Source organism: Canis aureus, chromosome 11 (genome assembly GCF_053574225.1).
Source record: "Canis aureus isolate CA01 chromosome 11, VMU_Caureus_v.1.0, whole genome shotgun sequence".
NCBI classification, from domain to species: domain Eukaryota; kingdom Metazoa; phylum Chordata; class Mammalia; order Carnivora; family Canidae; genus Canis; species Canis aureus.
In genome coordinates this window covers 52293758-52314543 of record NC_135621.1, presented here as the reverse complement: position 1 = coordinate 52314543, position 20786 = coordinate 52293758, and positions in this window count along the sequence as shown.

The following is a 20786-nucleotide window of genomic DNA, read 5'->3' as shown; positions in this document are numbered from 1 at the left end:
TTTAGTACTTGAAGGTGTAACAAAAGATGTCCTCAGAGAGCCAAACGCTGAGAATTGAGGTGATTCCAGCTTTAATATTGCAGAACGTTGTTGAGTCCTTTGAAAATACAGAGAAGTAGAAACAAAGAATAAGTGCAAATGAATTCAATCAAATACTTGTTTAAGTTCAAGTTCTTGAACGTTAAGTAAGATGATTGACTTCATAAGAAAATCTTATCAGTTTTTTTTCTTTTTAAGATTTTATTTATTTATTCGTGAGAGACAGAGAAAGAGAGAGGCAGAGACACAGGCAGAGGGAGAAGCAGGCTCCATGCAGGGAGCCCGACGTAGGACTCGATCCGGGGACTCCAGGATCATGCCCTGGGCCGAAGGCAAGGGGTTCAACCACTGAACCAACCAGGCGTCCCTCAAGCAAATAAATCTTTTTAAAAAATGACAAGATTAAAAATGAAACTTTTCTGACCAAACTCCTGCAGTCTATCAAATAAGAACTAAATTGAAAAACCAATATCAAAAAAGAAAAGAAAAGAAAAACCAGTATCAAAAACAAAGAATGGATAGAAATGAAGAGAAACGAGTTAATAAAAATATAATGGGAGGGGCACCTGGGTGGCTCAGTGGGTTAAGCCTCTTAGTCTCAAATCATAATCCCAGGGTCCTGGGATTGAGCTCCATGTTGGGCTCCCTGCTCTTTGAGGAACCTGCTTCTCTCTCTGCTCCTTCTTCCTCCTCTGTTCTCTCACTCTTTCTCTCTCAAAATCTTTTAAAAAAAATAAGAAAATAATGGGTAGTATAGGGGCACCTGGTTGGCTCAGTTGGTTAAGCATCTGACTCTTGATAGCAGCTCAGGTCTTGATCTCAGGGTCATGTGGGGCACACCTGTTGAGTCCCCTCAAAAAATATATATATATATAAATATATTATGGGTAGTACAAAATATTGATTGAATAGGGATTTTGGTTATGACTTCCTTTTCCCTTCCTATGTAAGGGATAGTTTTTTTTTCCTTTTAAGTAGACACCACACTTAGCATGAAGCCCAACTCTGGGCTTGAACTCACAAGACCTGAACTGAGATCAAGAGTCTGACTTTTTTTTTTTTTTTTAAGATTTATTTATTTATTTATTTATTTATTTATTTATTTATTTATTTATTCATGAGAGAAGAGTCTGACCCTTAACCAACTGAGCCACCCAGGCACCTCAAGGATACTTTTATTTATTTATTTATTTATTTTTTAATGAATTTATTTTTTATTGGTGTTCAATTTACCAACATACAGAATAACACCCAGTGCTCATCCCGTCAAGTGCCCCCCTCAGTGCCTGTCACCCATTCACCCCACCCCCCGCCCTCCTCCCCTTCCACCACCCCTAGTTCATTTTATTTACTTATTTATTTTAAGGTTTTATTTATTCATGAGAGAGAGAGGCAGAGACACAGGCAGAGGGAGAAGCAGGCTCCATGCAAGGAGCCCGACGTGGGACTCGATCCCGGGACTCCAGGATCATGCCCTGGGCAGAAGGCAGGTGCTAAACCGCTAAGCCACCCAGGGATCCCCTCAAGGATACTTTTAAAGTAAAACTATGTCAGGCAGCCTGGGTGGCTTAGCAGTTTAGCGCTGCCTTCAACCCAGGGCCTGATCCTGGAGACCTGGGATGGAGTCCCACAGCAGGCTCCCTGCATGGAGCCTGCGTCTCCCTCTGCTTGTGTCTCTGTGTCTCTCATGAATAAATAAAATATTTTTTAAAAAATAAAGTAAAACTATATCATATTAAATATAATCAGCATTGGAGAAAATAAAATAATCATGTTCCTTAAAAAAACAACTCGAAATTTTTAAAAAATTGCCTAGTTGCCTACCTACTACCTATTTTTCTTTGAGAAAATTACCTAGTTCATATCCTACAGTAGTTTCTTCACATAGATTTTAGAATGTGTGTATGTGCACATATTTATGTGAATTTAATGAAACCTTAAATGGGATAAATGTTATTCTTGCAGATGGCTAAGGGAAAGTATAATGTGTAAACATTTAATATAAAGGATTGCTAGTTCTTAAAATTTTTGTTATTTTGGAGTTCTTGGGTGGCTCAGTTGGTTAGGTGTCAGACTCTTGATTTCAGATCAGGTCATGATCTTAAGGTTGTGAGACTGAGTCTGGCTTCTGGCTTGCATTAGATGTGGAAGCTGCTTAAGATTCTCTCTCTCTCTCCCTCTCCCTCTGCCCCTCACCTGCCTCTCTTAATTTTTTTGTTATTTCATGAGTAATATATTAGTAAAAAACAAAAGTAAATAGAATGAAGAATGAGGGGCACCTGCCTGGCTCAATTGGTAGAACATGCAACTCTTGATCTGGGAATTATAAATTCCAGCCCCAGGTTGGGTGTAGAGACTAAAAAAATAAAATATTTAAGGAAAGATAAAAAGAATGAAGAATGAAAGTTCTTCTTGACCACTACCCAGCAAATCCTTTTTTCTCCTAGATAATCATTGTTAATGGTTTGATATTTATGCTACTATTCGTTAATTCTACTCACATATCCTAAAGAATCAGGTTTCATAGGATTTACTATTTGTTAAATGAGGGATATTACCATTATTCTGGTTTAGCTTTATAAAACAAGCTTGCATTTGTATATTTAGAGCCCACCTTAATATATTGTATGATTTTTATCGTCATTTTATCTGTCATTAAAAAAATGAACTTTATCTCCAAAGCAAAACTTCTAACTCCTAACCATGAAAAAAACCCTTTTTCATATCTTTGGACCCTTGAAATTCTTTTATAAAATATAAAGCGCTATATAATAAGTACTTAGTACACTGTTCAGTACATTAATATAGAGATGCTTGTTAGGTGATATCTATTATAATTAAAAATAATACAGTGGATTTTTACTTTTATCAAAGAAATGCATGTACATAGTGTAAGAGTCAAATAGGGATGCCTGGGTGGCTCAGTGGTTGACCATCTGCCTTTGGCTCAGGGCATGATCATAAGATGAATAAAATCATTAAAAAAATTAAAAAAATCAAATAGTACTACAAAAATTTTTTTAAGATTTTATTTATTTATTCATAAGAGACACAGAGAGAGAGAATGAGAGAGGGGGGCAGAGACACAGGCAGAGGGAAAAGCAGGCTCCATGCAGGGAGCCCGATGTGGGACTCAATCCCGGGACTCTAGGATCACGCCCTGGGCTGAAGGCGGCGCTAAACCACTGAGCCACCTGGGCTGCCCAGTACTACAAAATTTAAAACAAAAAAATAGACACTCCCTTTCCCATCCTGATTCTTGTTCCACTAGACACAACCACTTTGTTTAGCTGCTTTTTCTCCCCTTTCACACGGTATCAGCTCATATCCCACTGTAGAAGATAATTATTTCTCTCTTCTGAAGGTCCCTTACCCACATCTTCCCATATTATTTATGTGGAAATCATCCCACTCTGTTGTCTTATCATCATTTTCTTGTAGAACTTTCATAGTTTTAGCTTTTAATTTTTTAAGATTTTAGTTATTTATTTATTTATTCTTGCCTTATTCCTGATCCTAGAGAGAAAGCATTCAATTGTTTACTATGAAGTACTATATTGGGGTGCCTGGGTGGTACAGTCGGTTGAGCATCCAACTCTTGGTTTTGGCTCAGGTTGTGATCTCAGTGTCATGAGATTGGGCTCTGCACTCAGTGAAGAGTCTGCTTGAGATTCTCTCTCCCTCTCCTGCCTCCAGCTCCTGTGCACCTGCTCGTGAGCTTGTGCTCTCTCTCAAATAAATAAATAAATAAATAAATAAATAAATAAATAAATAAATCTTTAAAAATATAAGTATTATATTAGCTGCAGGTTCTTTGTTATGGATACCCTTTTTAAGGTTGAAAAACATTTTTAAAACATTCTAGTTTCCTGGGAGTATCATAAATAGGTGTTAAAATTTTTAAAAGATTTTATTTTTAAGTAATCCTTATGCCCAATAGGGACCCTGAACTCATGACCCTGAGATCAAAAATTGCACATTCCACCAACTGAGCCAGCCAGGCATCCCATATTTTTGTGTGTGGGGGTTAAATTTTGTCAAATGGTTTTTCTACCTCTGTTGACATAATCCTTTGATTTTTCTTCTGTTTTCTATTATTTGGCAAATTACGTTGCTTTAAACAATTTTTTCTTCCAAATTTTTATTTAAATTCTAGTTAGTTAACATTATACTTAATAGTGGTTTCAGGAGTAGAATTTGGTGATTCATCACTTACATGTAATACCCAGTGCTCATCACAAGTGCCCTCCTTAATACCCACCACCCATTTAGCCCATCCTCTGCCCACCCACCTCCCTCCATTAACTCTGTTCTCTATCGTTGAGTCTCTTATGGTTTGTGTCCCTGTCTCTCCTCGTTTTTACCCCTTTCCACATGTTCTTCTGTTTTGTTTCCTAAATTCTACATATGAGTGAAATCATATGGTATTTGTGTTTCTCTGACTAGCTTATTTAACTGTAGCTACACTGTAGCTCCATCCAACATTTATTTTTTTTAATTACATTGATTTTTGAATGTTAATCTAACCCGGCATTCCTGGGATAAACCTCACCTGATCATAATGTACTATTTTTGTTATAAATTAGAATTCTATTTGCTAATATTTTGTTAAAGAGTTTTGTAGGGCAGCCCTGGTGGTGCAGCAGTTTGGTGCTGCCTGCAGCCCAGGGTGTGATCCTGGAGACCCGGGATCGAGTCCCACATCGGGCTCCTTGTATGGAGCCTGCTTCTCCCTCTGCCTCTCTCTCTCTCTCTCTCTCTCTGTGTCTCTCATGAATAAATAAGTAAAATCTTTAAAAAAAAAAAAAAAAGAGGGATCCCTGGGTGGCGCAGCGGTTTGGCGCCTGCCTTTGGCCCAGGGCGCGATCCTGGAGACCCGGGATCGAATCCCACGTCGGGCCCCCGGTGCATGGAGCCTGCTTCTCCCTCTGCCTGTGTCTCTGCCTCTCTCTCTCTCTCTGTGACTATCATGAATAAATAAATAAAAATCTTTAAAAAAAAAGAAAGGGGGTTTTGTAATAATGTTCATCAAGGATGAAGTTTTCCTGTCACTTTGGTTAATGCTGGCTTCTTTTTTAAAAAATATTTTTTTTATTTTTTACTTTTTTAAAATATTTCTTTATTTGAGACAGAGAGTCTGCACACAAGTGGGAGGAGGGGCAGAGGGAGAGAGAATCTCAAGCAGAATCCCTGCTGAGTGCAGATCCTGATGCAGGGCTTATATGATCTCATAACCCTGAGATCATGGCTGGATCCTAAATCAAGAATGGGATGCATAACTGACTAAGCTACCCAGGTGCCCTTTAAATACTTTATTTTTAAGTAATCTCCACATCCAATGTGCGTCTCAAACTCACAATTCCGAAATCAAGAGTTACAGGCTCTACCAACTGAGCCACCCAGGTATCCCAACGCTGACCTCTTAAAATGAGTTGGAAAGTATTCTTTCCTCCTCTAATTTCTGAAAGCGTTTTTATAGATTTTACATATTTCTTTCTTGAATGTTTGTTAGTATTCACCAGTAAAGCCATCTGGGCCTGGAGGTTCTTTTTTTTTTTTTTTTTTTTTTTTTCTCAAAGAGTCTATTTATTCATGAGAGACACAGAGAGAAAGAGAGAGAGAGAGAGAGAGAGAGAGAGAGAGAAAGAGGCAGAGACACAGGCAGAGGGAGAAACAGGCTCCATGCAGGGAGCCTGATGTGGGACTCAATCCCGGGACTCCAGGATCATGCCCTGGGCCAAAGGCAGGCATTAAATCACTGAGCCACCCAGGGATCCCCCTGGAGATTCTTTGTAGCAAAAATTTTAATGACAAAAAAAAATTAATGACAAATTCAGTGTTTTAATAAATGGAAGGCAATTCAGATTTTCTAATTTTTGTGTGTCTGTTTTAATACTTGTGTCTTTTCAGAAATTTTTATCCTTTTCATCTAAGTTATCCCATTTATTGGCATAAAATTATTTATAATATTTCCTTATATCTTTTTTAAATAAAAGACTTTATTTATTCATGAGAGACAGGGAGAGAGGCAGAGACCTAGGCAGAAGGAGAAGCAGGCTCCCTGTGGAGAGCCCAATGTGGGACTTGATTCCAGAACCCTGGGATCACAACCTGAGTCAAAGGCAGATGCTCAACCACTGAACCATCCAGGTGCCCTCTCCTTATATCTTTTTAATATTTGTAGAATATGTAGAGACGTCTTTCATTTATCCCTGTTATGGGTAATTTGTCTCTCTTTAAAATTACAATCTAGGGGCGCCTGGGTGGCTCAGTCAGTTGAATGTCTGCCTTTAGCTGGGTCATGATCCTGGCATCCTGAGATCAAGCCCTGCATGGGCTTCCCTGCTCAGAGGGGAACTTGCTTCTTCCTCTCCCTCTGCCACTTCACCTGCTTGTGCTCTCTCTCTTTCTCTGTCAAATAAATAAAATCTTGTTTAAAAGTTAAGAAAAATAAAATTACCAATTTAGCTAGAGATTTATTAATTGTATTGCTTTTTTCAAAAAGCCAAATTTTGTTTTTATTGATGTTGCTTTATTGCTGTCTGTTTTGTTTCATTGGAATTCTCTCTTCTTTTTATAATTTCCTTTCTTCTACTTATTTTGGATTTAATTTGCTCTCCTTTTTCTAACTTCCTAATATTAAAGCTTAGATCAGTGATTTTAGACTTTTCTTCTCTTATAACATAAGCATTTAAACCTATAATATCCCTTCTAAGCATAGCTTTAGCTGCAGCTCACACATTTTGTTGTGTTATAATCCCACACATTATGTTCTGTTATAATTATCATTCAATTAAAAATATTTTCTAGTTTCCCTCAAGATTTTTTATCAGCTTATAGATTATTTAGCAGTGTGTTGTTTAATTTCCAAATATTTAAAGATTTCCTAGATACCTTTTTGTTATTGATTTCTAATTTAATTTCAGTGGGTTCAAAGAATAAATTCTGGGTTATTTCAATCCTAAATTTATCAAGACTTGTTTCAAAACCCAGCATATGGTCTATTTTGGTGAATGTTCTATGTGCTCTTAAAAAGAACTTTGTGGGGGAAAAAAAAAAAGAACTTTGTGGGTAGCCCTGGTGGCTCAGAGGTTTAGTGCCACCTTCAGCCCAGGGCGTGATCCTGGAGCCTCAGGATCGGGTCCCGCGTGGGGCTCCCTGCATGGAGCCTGCTTTTCCCCCCTGCCTGTGTCTCTGCCTTTCTCACTCTGTGTCTCTCATGAATAAATAAAATCTTAAAAAAAAAAAAAAAAGAACTTTGTTAGAAGGAGTGTTCAAGTTCATTGACGGTATTTTTCAGTTGTTGTCTATTCCTTCTGACTTTGTGTCTACTTCTCTCAATTTTTAAAAAAGATTTTATTTATTTATTCATGAGAGACACACACACACAGAGAGAGAGAGAGAGAGAGGCAGAGACACAGGCAGAGGGAGAAGCAGGCTTCACGCAGGGAGCCCGATGTGGGACTGGATTCTAGAACCCCAGGATCATGCCTTGGGCCAAAGGCAGGCGCTAAGTCGCTGAGCCACCCAGGGATCCCCAACTTCTCTCAATAATTGAGAGAAGAGTATTGAAATAGCCAAACTAAAATTATACCATTAATGTTTTACCATACTTGATTTATCACATACATATCCATCTATCTTCCCATCATTATTTTGATGCATTTCCAAGTTAACTGAAGACTTCATACACATTTTTCTCTAACTACTTCAGTATGTGTACCGTTAATTGAAGATCAATGTTAGCTTGGAAATTTTTTTTTCAGTAAAACAATAAGAAGAAAAAAAATTTAAGTGCAAAGTTAAATGAGTTTGACAAATATATACACTTGTGATACAGACTTTTGTCAAGACAACTGTAACTGGGGCGCCTGGGGCGCTCAGTCAGTTAAGCACCCAACTCTTGATCTTACTCAGCTCAGGTCATGATCTCAGAGTTGTGAGTTCAAGCCCTCCACTGGGCTCCACACTGGGTGTGTACCTACTTAAAAAAAAAAAAAAAAAGATAAATATAACCATCATTTCCAAAAAGTTTTATTTTTTCTTTTCTAGTCAGTCCCTACTCCCTCAAGATGCAATTCCAATTTTCATTTGTTTTCCAGCATACATAAATTTGCCTACTCCAGCACTTGACAAACTTCATGGGCATGCAACCCATACATTCACACAGGACCCCATGCTTTGAAGGATACACACTTGGTATAATACAAGCTGTAACAGTCTTGAAATTCTCAGTATTCTAACAAGAAATCTACATTTTCATTTTGTACTAGAACCTGGAACTTATGTAGTTGGTCCCACTAGAATTGTCATATAAATGGAATCAACCCATATGTAGTTTTTTGTATAAAGCTTCTTTTGCTCGGCATAACATTTTTAAAAAAGATTTTATTTATTTATTCATGAGAAACACAGAATGGGAAAGAGGCAGAGACACAGGCAGAGGGAGAAGCAAGCTCCCTGCCAGGAGCCCATGTGGGACTGGATCCTGGATCCCGGGATCGGGACCCGAGCCAAAGGCAGAAGCTCAACCACTGAGCCATCCAGGTGTCCCTCAGCATAACATTTTTGAAATTCATCATGTTGCATGTGTTGACAATTCTCTTTAATTGCTGAGAAGTTTAGAACTGTATGGATATGCCACAATTTATTTAATCTATTCTACTATGGATGGAGAGGTGGGATGTTTCAGTTTGGTGCTATTATGAATAAAGTTGCTATAAACATTATTGTTATAAGTCTTTTATGGACACAAGAATGCGTCAGACTAGGTGTCTTATCATGGGGCACTACATTGGAATTTTGGATAGGATATTCCTCGAAATATTTCAAGGAGATTAGCCTCCACTCAATCTACTCAGTCATTTAAACAACTCAAAAGAGGTGTCTATACATTTCCAGAACTTTGGGCAAGGCAGTATCACTTCTGATTAAAAGTTATGGCCTTGGGGCAGCCTGGGTGGCTCAGTGGTTTAACGCTGCCTTCAGCCCAGAGTGTGATCCTGGGGGCCCAGGATCAAGTCCCGTGTCGGGCTCCCTGCATGGAGCCTGCTTCTCTCTCTGTCTGTGTCTGTGCCTCTCTCAATCTGTGTCTCTCATGAATAAATAAATAAAATCTTTAAAAAAAAAAAAAGAGGGATCCCTGGGTGGCGCAGCGGTTTAGCGCCTGCCTTTGGCCCAGGGCGCGATCCTGGAGACCCGGGATCGAATCCCACATCAGGCTCCCGGTGCATGGAGCCTGCTTCTCCCTCTGCCTGTGTCTCTGCCTCTCTCTCTCTCTCTCTGTGACTATCATAAATAAATTTTAAAAAAAAATTAAAAATAAAAAAATAAAAAATAAAAATAAAAAGAGCTATGGCCTTAAATAATAGCATACCTTGATTTCAGCAACATATTTTATCTAACTCAGTATTGCTATAAGATAGAAAAAGTGGACTACACAAAAGGTATGCTGGAAGAACAGAAACGAGGTCAATGGGACTAGAATTTTGTGAATGAGAAAGGAAGGGATTGAGGCCAGGAGTCAGCTCATGCAAAGCCTTGAGGAATGGTAAAGATTTTATTGTAAGGATAGAAGCAGGGGACAGACATGAGTTATACTGTAGAAAGTCACTTCTGAATGCTTTTTAGAGAATGCATTGTAAGTGTGCAGAGTGTAAGAAGGAAGATGAACTTAGAAGCCATTGTATTAATCTTGGTGAGAAATGATGTTAACCTAGACAAGAGTAGTGGCAGTGAAGATGGAGAGAAGTACCAATACATAAGAGATGCAGTTTTGGAGTTAGAGCAGATAGGATTTACTAATTCCAATCCAGGATATGAGGGTAAGTGAGGAATCAAAGATCACTCTGAGATTCTTAGCTTCAGCAGCTGAGGGGATAATGGTGCCATTTGCTGATAAGGCAAAAACTGGGGGAGAAAGGGAGTGGGGGGCATATGTCTGAGTGGTCCATTAGTCATCCAAGCAGAGATGTCAAGTGGAATGTGGCATATGTGAGTCTAAATTCATACAGAGTCATCTGTATAAAGATAGTATCTAAAGCTAAGGGAGTATATGAAGTAAGTAGGCAGAGAATGTGGATAGAAAAAAAAGGAGTTCAGAAAGGAACCCTAAGGTATCCCATATTTAGAAGTTGAGCTGAAGAGTAGGAGTCAGGAAAGAATATTGAGGGGCAGTGGTCAATGAAGTAGGAATAAACTAGAAGGAGTGTCACAGAAGCCAAGAGAAAAGGGTTTTCAAAATACAGTTAATGACTAACTGTACTGAGTGCCACTGAGAAGTTGATAAGATGACAGAACAGTCCACTGGATTTTGATAATTTTGGTGGAATCACAGTGCTCATGGAGAGAAACTCACAGGAAGTAGAGATCAAGAAGAGAACACATGCAGATAAGTCTTGCAAAATGTTTTCCAAGGGGACAAAGAAAATGAGGTAGCACAGTGGGAGGCAAAGACGCAAGGAAGGGTCTTCTTAATCTGAGATAGCACAGCACGTGTACACGGGAGATGGGGAGTGACCCAGGAGGGAGTGGGTCGCTGACAGAAAAGGAGTAGCTGAGGAGGGGCATCCTTAAGAAAGGGGGAAAGAGGAGAGAGAATGGGATCTGGTAAAGAGCAGAGACAGCTTTGCTCTTCTACCAGAAGGATGGAGGCAGATGCAGGTACACCAGCTAATGTAGTCATGGGAGAAGGAAAGTTCCAGTCCCACACTTCTAATTTATCACGGATGCATGAGGCAAGGTCACTAGATGAAAGAAGGGTTTAGGGACGCCTGGGTGGCTCAGTGGTTGAGCGTCTGCCTTTGGCTCAGGGCATGATCCTGGAGTCCTGGGATAGAGTTCCACATTGGGCTCCCTGCATGGAGCCTGCTTCTCTCTCTGCCTGTGTCTCTGCCTTTCTCTCTGTGTCTCTCATGAATAAATAAATAAAATCTTAAAAAAAAAAAGAAAAGAAAGAAAGAAAGAAGGGTTTGAAGATGAGATGTGAGAGTTATTAGTTTAAATTTTTATTTTATTTTAAAGATATTTATTTATTTATTTATTTATTTATTTATTTATTTATTTATTTATTCATGAGACACACACACATACAGAGAGAGGCAGAGACACAGGCAGAGGGAGAAGCAGGCTCCATGCAGGGAGCCTGACGTGGGACTCGATCCTGGGTCTCCAAGATCACACCCCGGGCAGCAGGCTGCACTAAACCACTGCGCCACCAGGGCTGCCCTAGTTTAAATTTTTATTTTGTGGGGATCCCTGGGTGGCGCAGCGGTTTGGCGCCTGCCTTTGGCCCAGGGCGCGATCCTGGAGACCCAGGATCGAATCCCACATCGGGCTCCCGGTGCATGGAGCCTGCTTCTCCCTCTGCCTGTGTCTCTGCCTCTCTCTCTCTCACTGTGTGCCTATCATAAATAAATTTAAAAAAAAAAAATAGAAATAAATTTTTATTTTGATATAATTTTAGATTTACAGAAGAGTTGAAGATATGGTACAGAGTCCCCAGTGCCCCGTACCTAGTTTCCCTAGGGTCAACATCTTACAGGTCCATAAGAACTAAATGTTGGTATAATATTATTAGCTAAGCTATAGACTTTATTCAGGATTTCCCAGTTTTTCCACTAATATTCTTTTACCATTCCAGGTTCTGATCTAAGATCCCATATTGCATTTAATCATCATATGTCCTTAGTCTCTGTGACCACTTCTCAGTCTTTCCTTTTCTCTCAGGACCTTGACACTTTTTAAAAAGTACTACTAGTCAGGGGCACCTGGGTGGCTCACTCACCAAGCTTCTGACTCTTGGTTTCAGCTCAGGTCATGATCTCAGAGTCATGATCCCAAGGTGGTGAGATCAAACCCCACATCGAGCTCCGCATGGAGCCCTGCGTCGGCCCCAGTCTCAGTGAGGAGCCTGCCCAAGATTCTCTTTCTGCCTCTTCTCTTACCCCCATTCTCTCTCTCAAAATAAATACATAAAATCATTTTTAAAAAGTCTATTGTCAGTACTCTTGGGTATAGTAGAATTTTGTGCAATATCCCTCAGTTGGGGTTTGTCTGATATTTTCTCATGAGAAGAAGGAGGTCATGGGTTTGGGGAAGCATGTTACAGAGGTGTAAAGCCCCCCTCATTAAATCATCTCCAGGATAGACAATATTAACCTGGTTTGTTACTTCTATGCTTTATTACTTGCATCACTTGAATCACTTGTATAAGGTAGTGTCTGCTGGGTTTCCCCACTGTAGAAATGACATGTTTCCCCTTCCACTCCATTCATTTGGAGCCAGTCACTGTGTCTAGCCCACATTCAAGGGGAGGGAAATTAAGCACCACCTTCCACATGGAGGAATATAAAAGAATTTGTGGACATGTTAAAACCATTAGAGTTATGAAAAAAAAACCCATCAGAGTTATGACAAACATTCTGGGGGGAGATGCTTTGCAGCTATGTTAACATTCTATCTTTCAAAACAAAAAAACATTCTATCTTTCTTTAAAGCTTTGTAATGTGGAGGATATTGAGGGGGAAAAAGTGAGGATGTCATTTTATTTTTAAAAAAATTTTTAGGGTGCCTGACTGGCTCAGTCAGAGGAGGATTCACATCCTCTTGATCTCAGAGTTGTGAGTTTGAGCCCCATGTTGGTTGTAGAGATTACTTGAGTAAATAAAACTTAAAAAAAAAAGATGGTTAAAATAATTTCTTAAAGCACAATATCTCTGACAAATTTATTTATTTATTTATTTTACTAATCTCTACACCAATGTGGGGCTTGAACCCGCAGATTCAAGATTAAGAGTCACAAATTCTCCAGACTGAGCCATTCAAGCACCCCTGAGAATGCCATTTTAGAGTGGGACAGTGAACTTTCCTAGAAAATGTGATAGTATTTGCTTGGCAGTGCAAGAGTTCCTTTGAGGTTTAAAGTCACAATTCAAAGTGAAATCCATCAGTTGTGTTGTGCAATTTCCTCTAGCAATAACCAGGTGCTTGAGTACAAGCTCTGAGAACCAGGGAGTTGGGGTAAACAGAATGGAATATTCCAGGATGGACAAGAGAAAGATGAGATTAGTGTGGAGGGTGTTTGCAGAAGTGTGATGATGATGCTGGGTCATGGCACCTAAGCAGGGCTTTACTTCTTTACTCAGAAGTAAAGAAGATGAGACAGGAATATCTGTCAGATAGGGTAAAGAACAGCGACAACGCAGCTCATAAGTGAGAAGCTGAAAGGACCGGGGTGACGGCAGGGGATTTGAAGGAGCTGGATGTTTAGAAGGACGAAAGTAAAGAAATAGTTTGGAAATGACAAGTAGAACACCTAGGACACCCCCTGGCCCTGAGGCCTTTTCCCTGAGGGGAAAAGTAAAAGCAATTTCTTTCATCTGAGAGGGAAGCCAAGGTCACTCACTGCTGGGAGGTGGAAGGGATGTTCAAAGAAGAGGAGGCTACCAGGATGTTTGATGGTGACGGAGAAAGAGTCAGTGAGAGTGCAGTGGGAGAGTTTGTGGGAGGACGGAGAGGAACTGGATAAGACTAGGTGATGAGCTCACAGGTACTGGGATGAATGGCCAATGTGATGTTGGGTGACCTAGAAGGCTTGTTCTTCTGGCGGTGACCCAGGCAAATAGGATATAAAGCATGGTCTGACTAGCCTGACAGGCTCTTGGAGGGAGATGGGAAATCAGCCTGATGTGCAGATTTTGAATATTAATACAAAGGTCGAGGGACTTCAGGATGACTGTCTTGCCCTGCAGAATGTAGTGGTGGGTGGTGGCAATCTTTGTAGGGAGGGGTGGAAATGCTCTCTCAGGGAGGATATGGTGAGGTAGGGGTGGTGGGATGACCGGTGTTAGCTTAATAACCACCTGAATGATTGAGTCATGATCATTAATAAGTATCGAACATTTACTTTATGGATGACTTAACCATTCAACACTGACACTGCTCTTGGAGCTGGTTGGTTCCGGAAATTGTGTTGTGGCCTAGACAGAAGGAACTAGAGTGTGGCAAACAGAGATGGACCTTTACCCTTGCCTTATGCCTTATCAGGATCAGAGAGGGGTGGGATCTTTATGATGGGTCATTTACAGTGTATGCGACAGCCCTGATGAACCTGAGAGCTTATTTCAAGTTTAATAACATCTCCGAAGCAACCAAATACACACTCGCAATTCTGAGGAAGTTCCCTTTCCTGGTAACTGGACAGGATCAAACAGGACTGTCACCTGGGTTCTCATATTGCTGGTTGAGAAGGAACACATTGGCAGCTTGCAAGGCACGAGAAAAAAACAACAAAGGAAAAATACACACTTATGTGGCTTTCCTTTCTGGAATTTTCTGTATGTCCCCATAGGGCTTCCTAAGATGTCCCTAGAAAATGAAGGTGTATGATAAGAATGAACTAAATACCATAAACATAATTTTATTGGCACTCCTACTCAGGATGAGTGAGTTATCAAGTGTCATGGCCCAGCTGAACCATATATAACACACATCACTGTGTACAGTACTGACTCAGAATGTACCCAGTTTGATAATGATCCTGGGAGTTCTAGGCTGTCCCCCATCGTAGTGCTAAGGATTAGCAGTCATTGAGGACTGAGCGCATTAGAGGGAGAATTATGGCCATGAATTGTAGAAGGGAAGTGAAAGAAGAAATAAAGGAATGTGAGCAGGGGAGGGAGGAAGGAGGATATGTCATATCTTTGTTGGTTCCCTATTTGTAAAAAAAAAAAAAAAAAAAAAAAGGCACTTCTAGAAGCCTGTAGTGAAGTCTGTGAACCAATGACCACATTTCCATTTCCATGCAGGGTTTATTAGGTCAAAAAGATAGCCAGGAAAAAGAGAGGGGGTGGGGGGAGAGGGAGAGAGAGAAAAGAAAAAGAAAAAGCCCAGGAAAAATAGCACGTGGATCTAAATGCTACAAATAGCTCATAAAGGGGGATCCCTGGGTGGCTCAGTGGTTTGGCACCTGCCTTCGGATCCCGGAGACTCAGGATCAAGTCCCACATCAGGTTTCCCGCATGGGGCCTGCTTCTCCTGTGCCTCTGCCTCTCTCTCTCTCTCTCTGTGTGTGTCTCTCATGAAGAAATAAATAAAACCTTAAAAAAAAAAACCACACAAATAGCTCATAGAATATCTCAGACCAGGAATGCCTGGGTGGCTTAGCGGTTGAGTGTCTGCCTTTGGCTCAAGGCATGATCCTGGGGTCCTGGGATGGAGTCCCACATCAGGCTCCCTGCAGGGAGTCTGCTTCTCCCTCTGCCTGGGTCTCTGCCTCTCTCTCTCTCTCTCTCTTTCTGTGTGTCTCTCATGAATAAATAAATAAATAAATAAATAAATGTTTTTTAAAAATACAGATTTTATTTATTTATTCATGAGAGACAGAGAGAGAGAGAGAGAGGCAGAGACCCAGGCAGAGGGAGAAGCAGGCTCCAAGCAGGAAGCCCACTGCAGGACTCGATCCCAGAACTCTGAGATCATGCTCTGAGCCAAAGGTAGATGCTCAACCACTGAGCCACCCAGGTGTCCCAATAAATAAAATCTTAAAAAAAAAAAAAAAAAAAAGAATATCTCAGACCAGTGAAGAGTTACTAAGCCATCTCAACATGGGGGACATCACACTTTGCTTCTATCCTTGGGTGCAAAAGCCTTTGTAGGACAAAGCAGTGGACCCATTGAATGGTAATAACTAACCAGTGGGATTATAGGAGTATAGAGAACACAGGCATAGCTTGGCTTCTACATGGCCCAAGCTGACTCACTCCTATAGAAATCACCTGTTGAAAAGCATAGGTAAATTTATTTGATGCATGTTATCGGGCATCAAATGAGGGAAAAAATTTGAAAGCTGGCCTGTAAGTAAGCCTTAAGGGATTCCAATATTATCCAAGGAGAATTGTATTTCGGAACCAACTGGGAGAGAGGGGAGATAAAATGAGTCAGCTTTAATCAGCAATCAAACTAGGAGGCTCCTCACTAGTTTGTGGAGATTCAGGTTTAACAAGACAGAGCTTTTAGGGTTCTAGGTCCTCATGCATTCCCTCAGGAGTTTGTAGCTTCGGAAGTGAGACAGACACCCATACAGAGAACTCAGGGCTCAGGATTGGTCTGGCTACTCTCTGGTTCTAAATTATTATAAGTGTTAATGAAACAGATCGCTTTCTTTCTTACAGCTTATTTTTTAGATTCTTCTTACCCTTGAGGGTTTTCAGAACCTTATTTGGCTACTGATTAGAGATCTTCCTCACCAGTTATTTCATTCAGCCAACCATTTAGAAAGGAAAAGAAGGGAAAACAAGTATTTGGTAAGCACTCACAATGTGCTTTTTTCACATTATCTTATTTAATCTTTACAGAGACTCTATCTCCTATTTCCGTTTTACAGATGGGAGTACTGGTTAAGCACAGCGAGGTAACACCCAAGATGGGCTGAAAGATGGATTAGTGAACCGGTGGTGCTAAGGCTTAACCCCAAGGCTGTACAACTCCAAAAACTATTCTCTTTCTCCACACCACAGTTTCAGTGCTATCAACCCTAAGGGTTATGTCTTTCTTAAGAGTCATAAACCTAGAGAAATATTTATTTGTGTAGCAGATAAACTCTAGTACTTAATCATGTCTGATTGATTCCCAAAGAAGCTTGTAGTTAGGTGCTCACCTTTATAGGGGCCTTCATTTTTTGAAATGGAATATCTTATTTTCTAGCCAAAGGGTTATAAAATATTTGTACTTTGCTTTCTTCTTATAAAAGCGCCCAGAAGAATGAGAGCAATAAAGGAGCCAAGCCCTTGTAACCATAGGAACCTTCCCTGTCTGCTTCCTCCTGGGGGTTGGTAGAGGAGAGGGGACCCTGCCCTGTATCCATGATCCCTTGCTCACTTTGGGATGCTGCCTAGTTCTAACTCCTAGTAAACAATTCATAGGAAAAAAAAAAAAAAAAACCAACCTGGATTTATATACGTGGAAGCACTGAAGTGTAGGTATGTCGTGTTTGGGTGTAGGTATGCTTACGTAAAGATTGCTCAGAATTTAGAAGCCATATTGGTTGTAGGTCAAGAGCCATACCACATTGACCCATCCTCCTATCATTCATTCATTCATTCATTCATTTGAGAGAGAGAGAGAAAGAGAGGGATGGGGGGAGAGAAACCCACGCAGTCTCTGTCCTGAGCACAGAGCCTGACACGGAACTCCATTTCCCAACCCTGAGATCAGAATCTCAGCTGAGGGGTCCCTGGGTGGCACAGCGGTTTAGCGCCTGCCTTTGGCCCAGGGCGTGATCCTGGAGACCCGGGATCGAATCCCACGTCGGGCTCCCGGTGCATGGAGCCTGCTTCTCCCTCTGCCTATGTCTCTGCCTCTCTCTCTCTCTTTCTCTCTATGACTCATAAATAAATAAAAATTAAAAAAAAAAGAAACTCTTTCAAAAAAAAAAAAAAAAGAATCTCAGCTGAAACAGAGAAACAGAGGCGTGACTGACTGCACCATCCAGGCACCCCTCCTCCCATCATTTTTGAGGGTAATTTCAGATGGAAACTTGAGTAAATAAAACCTTCTGGTTTTGCCAGAAATTCTTTCTCCTCTGTTGCCCCACTTTGGTTTTCATTGAAGGCTTTCTACTACAGATCAGTTCTGGTTGTGTGGAGACACACTACAGCCCAGTTGGGCATTCCCTGCCTCACCCCACAGAGTCCCAGCCCAGTGGACCTCTGCTCTATGCTCCCTCCCTCATCTCTCACTGGTGTCCTTGAGCTGCTCCACCTAATTCACACCCCAAAATGTTACCTTAGGTTCTCAGGCCTCTTCCCTGGACTCAATCCTAGGCCCAAGCTCCCTGCTGGGAAACTATACAGACAATATACTAGTGATGGATACCATCCAGGTTAGATATTTTCATTTTAATACAGGGCTCTCGGAGACAGTGTTTTATCCAAAAAAGGCAAGTGATGGTGGGATTCTTAGGCACTGAAGCTGGTTTTGAGGGAGGTGTTTTGGGCAGCAGGGGCCTTTGGTACCTGTTAGATCACTCCACTGAAGCACAGGGCTGACTAGGGATTAATTTGTGACTTGTTTACTTAATACATATTTACCAAGCACTTAATTTAGGTTATGAAACTCCATGGTAAGCATTATTTCTGTCTAGGAAGTAAAAGATATAGGTCCTGTTCTCAAGAACCTCCAGCTCAGTTGGGAGAGATTAGAAACATATATGAAATTAAAAAATAAGCAGCTACATATTAACAACAGACAATAAAACTAGGGCACAGCACTGAGCTTTCCAGAAGAAAGATACATCATGGTGCCCAAATCCATCATGACACTGGGGTCTAAAGAGTCCATAAACTAATCTCCAAAAGAATCTTTCAGGGATGTTAATTGCTTTTCTTTAGGCTCCAAAATAAGGTCTGAATATTGATCTGAACACCAAGGAAAATGATTATTTTTTTTTAATTATTTATTTATTTATGATAGTCACAGAGAGAGAGAGAGAGAGGCAGAGACACAGGCAGAGGGAGAAGCAGGCTCCATGCACCGGGAGCCCGATGTGGGATTTGATCCTGGGTCTCCAGAATTGCGCCCTGGGCCAAAGGCAGGCGCCAAACCGCTGCGCCACCCAGGGATCCCGGAAAATGATTATTATTTGAACCCATTTATGGCAGACCAACAAGAAAGTATTTATTTATTTATTTTTAAATTTTTATTTATTTATTCATGGGAGACAGAGAGAGAGAGAGAGAGAGGCAGGGACACAGGCAGAGGGAGAAGCAGGCTCTGTTGCAGGGAACCTGATGTAGGGCTCGATTCTGGGACTCTGGGATCACACCATTAGCCAAAGGCAAATGTTCAACCACTGAGCCACCCAGGCATCCCACAAGAAAGTATTTAGCTAAGAGAGCACTCTGGCTAAAAATTAAGCATCGTTATTATTATATTTAATTTCTTTTTAAAAATATTTTATTTATTTAGGGGATCCCTGGGTGGATCAGCGGTTTAGTGCCTGCCATTGGCTCAAGGCATGATCCTGGAGTCCCGGGATCGAGTCCTACATGGGGCTCCCTGCATAGAGCCTGCTTCTCCCTCTGCCTGTGTCTCTGCTCCAATCTGTCTCTCTCTCTCTGTGTATGTCTTTCATGAATAAATAAATAAATAAATAAATAAATAAATAAATAAATAAATAAAATCTTTTTTAAAAATATCTTATTTATTCATAAGATACGCAAAGAGAAAGGCAGAGACAGGCAGAGGCAGGGGCAGGCTCCCCGCAGGGAGCCCCATGCGGGACGATCTCAGGACCCCTAGATCCCGACCTGAGCCAAGTGTTTGCTTCGGCAGCACACATACCACCTGAGCTAGAGGCAGATGCTCAACGGCTGAGCCACCCAAGTGTCCCTATATTTTAATTTCTCATGCAAGTCCAGTTTTAACAAATGGTAACAAATTGGACCTTAAGCTACAGTAAATTTCAATAATTTGTGAAATCAGGGCAGCCGGAGTGGCTGAGCGGTTTAGCACCGCCTTCAGCCCAGGGTATGATACTGGAGACCCAGGATCAAGTCCCAGGTCGGGCTCCCCGCATGGAGCCTGCTTCTCCTTCTGCCTGTGTCTCTGCCTCTCTCTCTCCCTCCCTCTCTGTGTCTCTCATGAATAAATTAAAAATTAATTAATTAATTAAAATGTTTTAAAAATTTGTGAAATCATAACTAGCATATATGCATGAACTCATCAAATGCTGTTGTCAGCCCTAAAGTGTATGTCTTAGTCACGAAAACAGAGAGAAATGTTTGTGTATCAGATAAACTCCGGCACTTAATAACTTCCAATTGATTCCAAAAGGAGCTTGTAATTGGGTGCTCATCTTTACAGAGGACCTTTGTTCTTTGAAATGAGTGTAAGCATTATTGCCTCTATTTTATAAATACCTGGAGGGTAGTCAGGTAGTTTCCCAAAAGTGGAGGCAGTGGGTGGAAAGCTACCACTTCCCCAAAAGCTAGCTCTGCCCAAGATCCTGGTTGGTGGAAGCACAGTTTCCTTTTCTTTCTTTCTTTCTTTCTTTCTTTCTTTCTTTCTTTCTTTCTGTGTGTAAGACAGAGAGAATGTGCTGGAGCAGGGGGTGGGGCAGAAGGAGAGCGGGAAGTAGATTCGCTATGAAGTGACGCTGGGAGCCCGGCTCCATCCCAGGACCTAGGACCTGAGCAAGAGCAGATGGCTAACTGACGGAGCCACCCAGGTGTCCCGGAAGCACAGTTTTCTGAGGCTGGTTAAGTTATAAATCTCCACTGGATAGGAAGGCTAGAGGTGAACATAGCATCATCTGCAAACACCTGCAGGGCGGTCAGCTTTACTTGATGGATCTCATCTCTACATGGACTTCAGGTTCCCCTCAAACCTACATGTGTCCAAAAAACCCTAACGTTGATTTGTAATTATAAAAATTATACCTGCTTGGAAGAATAACTAGAAGCATAAAGAAGAAAACCATAATCGGGGCACCTGGGTGGCTCAGCTGGTTAAGCGTCTGCCTTTGGCTCAGGTCACAGTCTCAGGGTCCTGGAATCGAACCCTGCATTGGGCTCCCGGCTCAACAAGGAGTCTGCTTCTTCCTCTCCCTCTGCCTGCTGCTCCCCTTCTTGTGCTTATGCTCTCTCTCTGTCATATTAATAAATAAAATCTTTGGGACGCCTGGGTGGCTCAGCGGTTAAGCATCTGCCTTCGGCTTGGGTCATGATCCCGGATCCCCGGATCGAGTC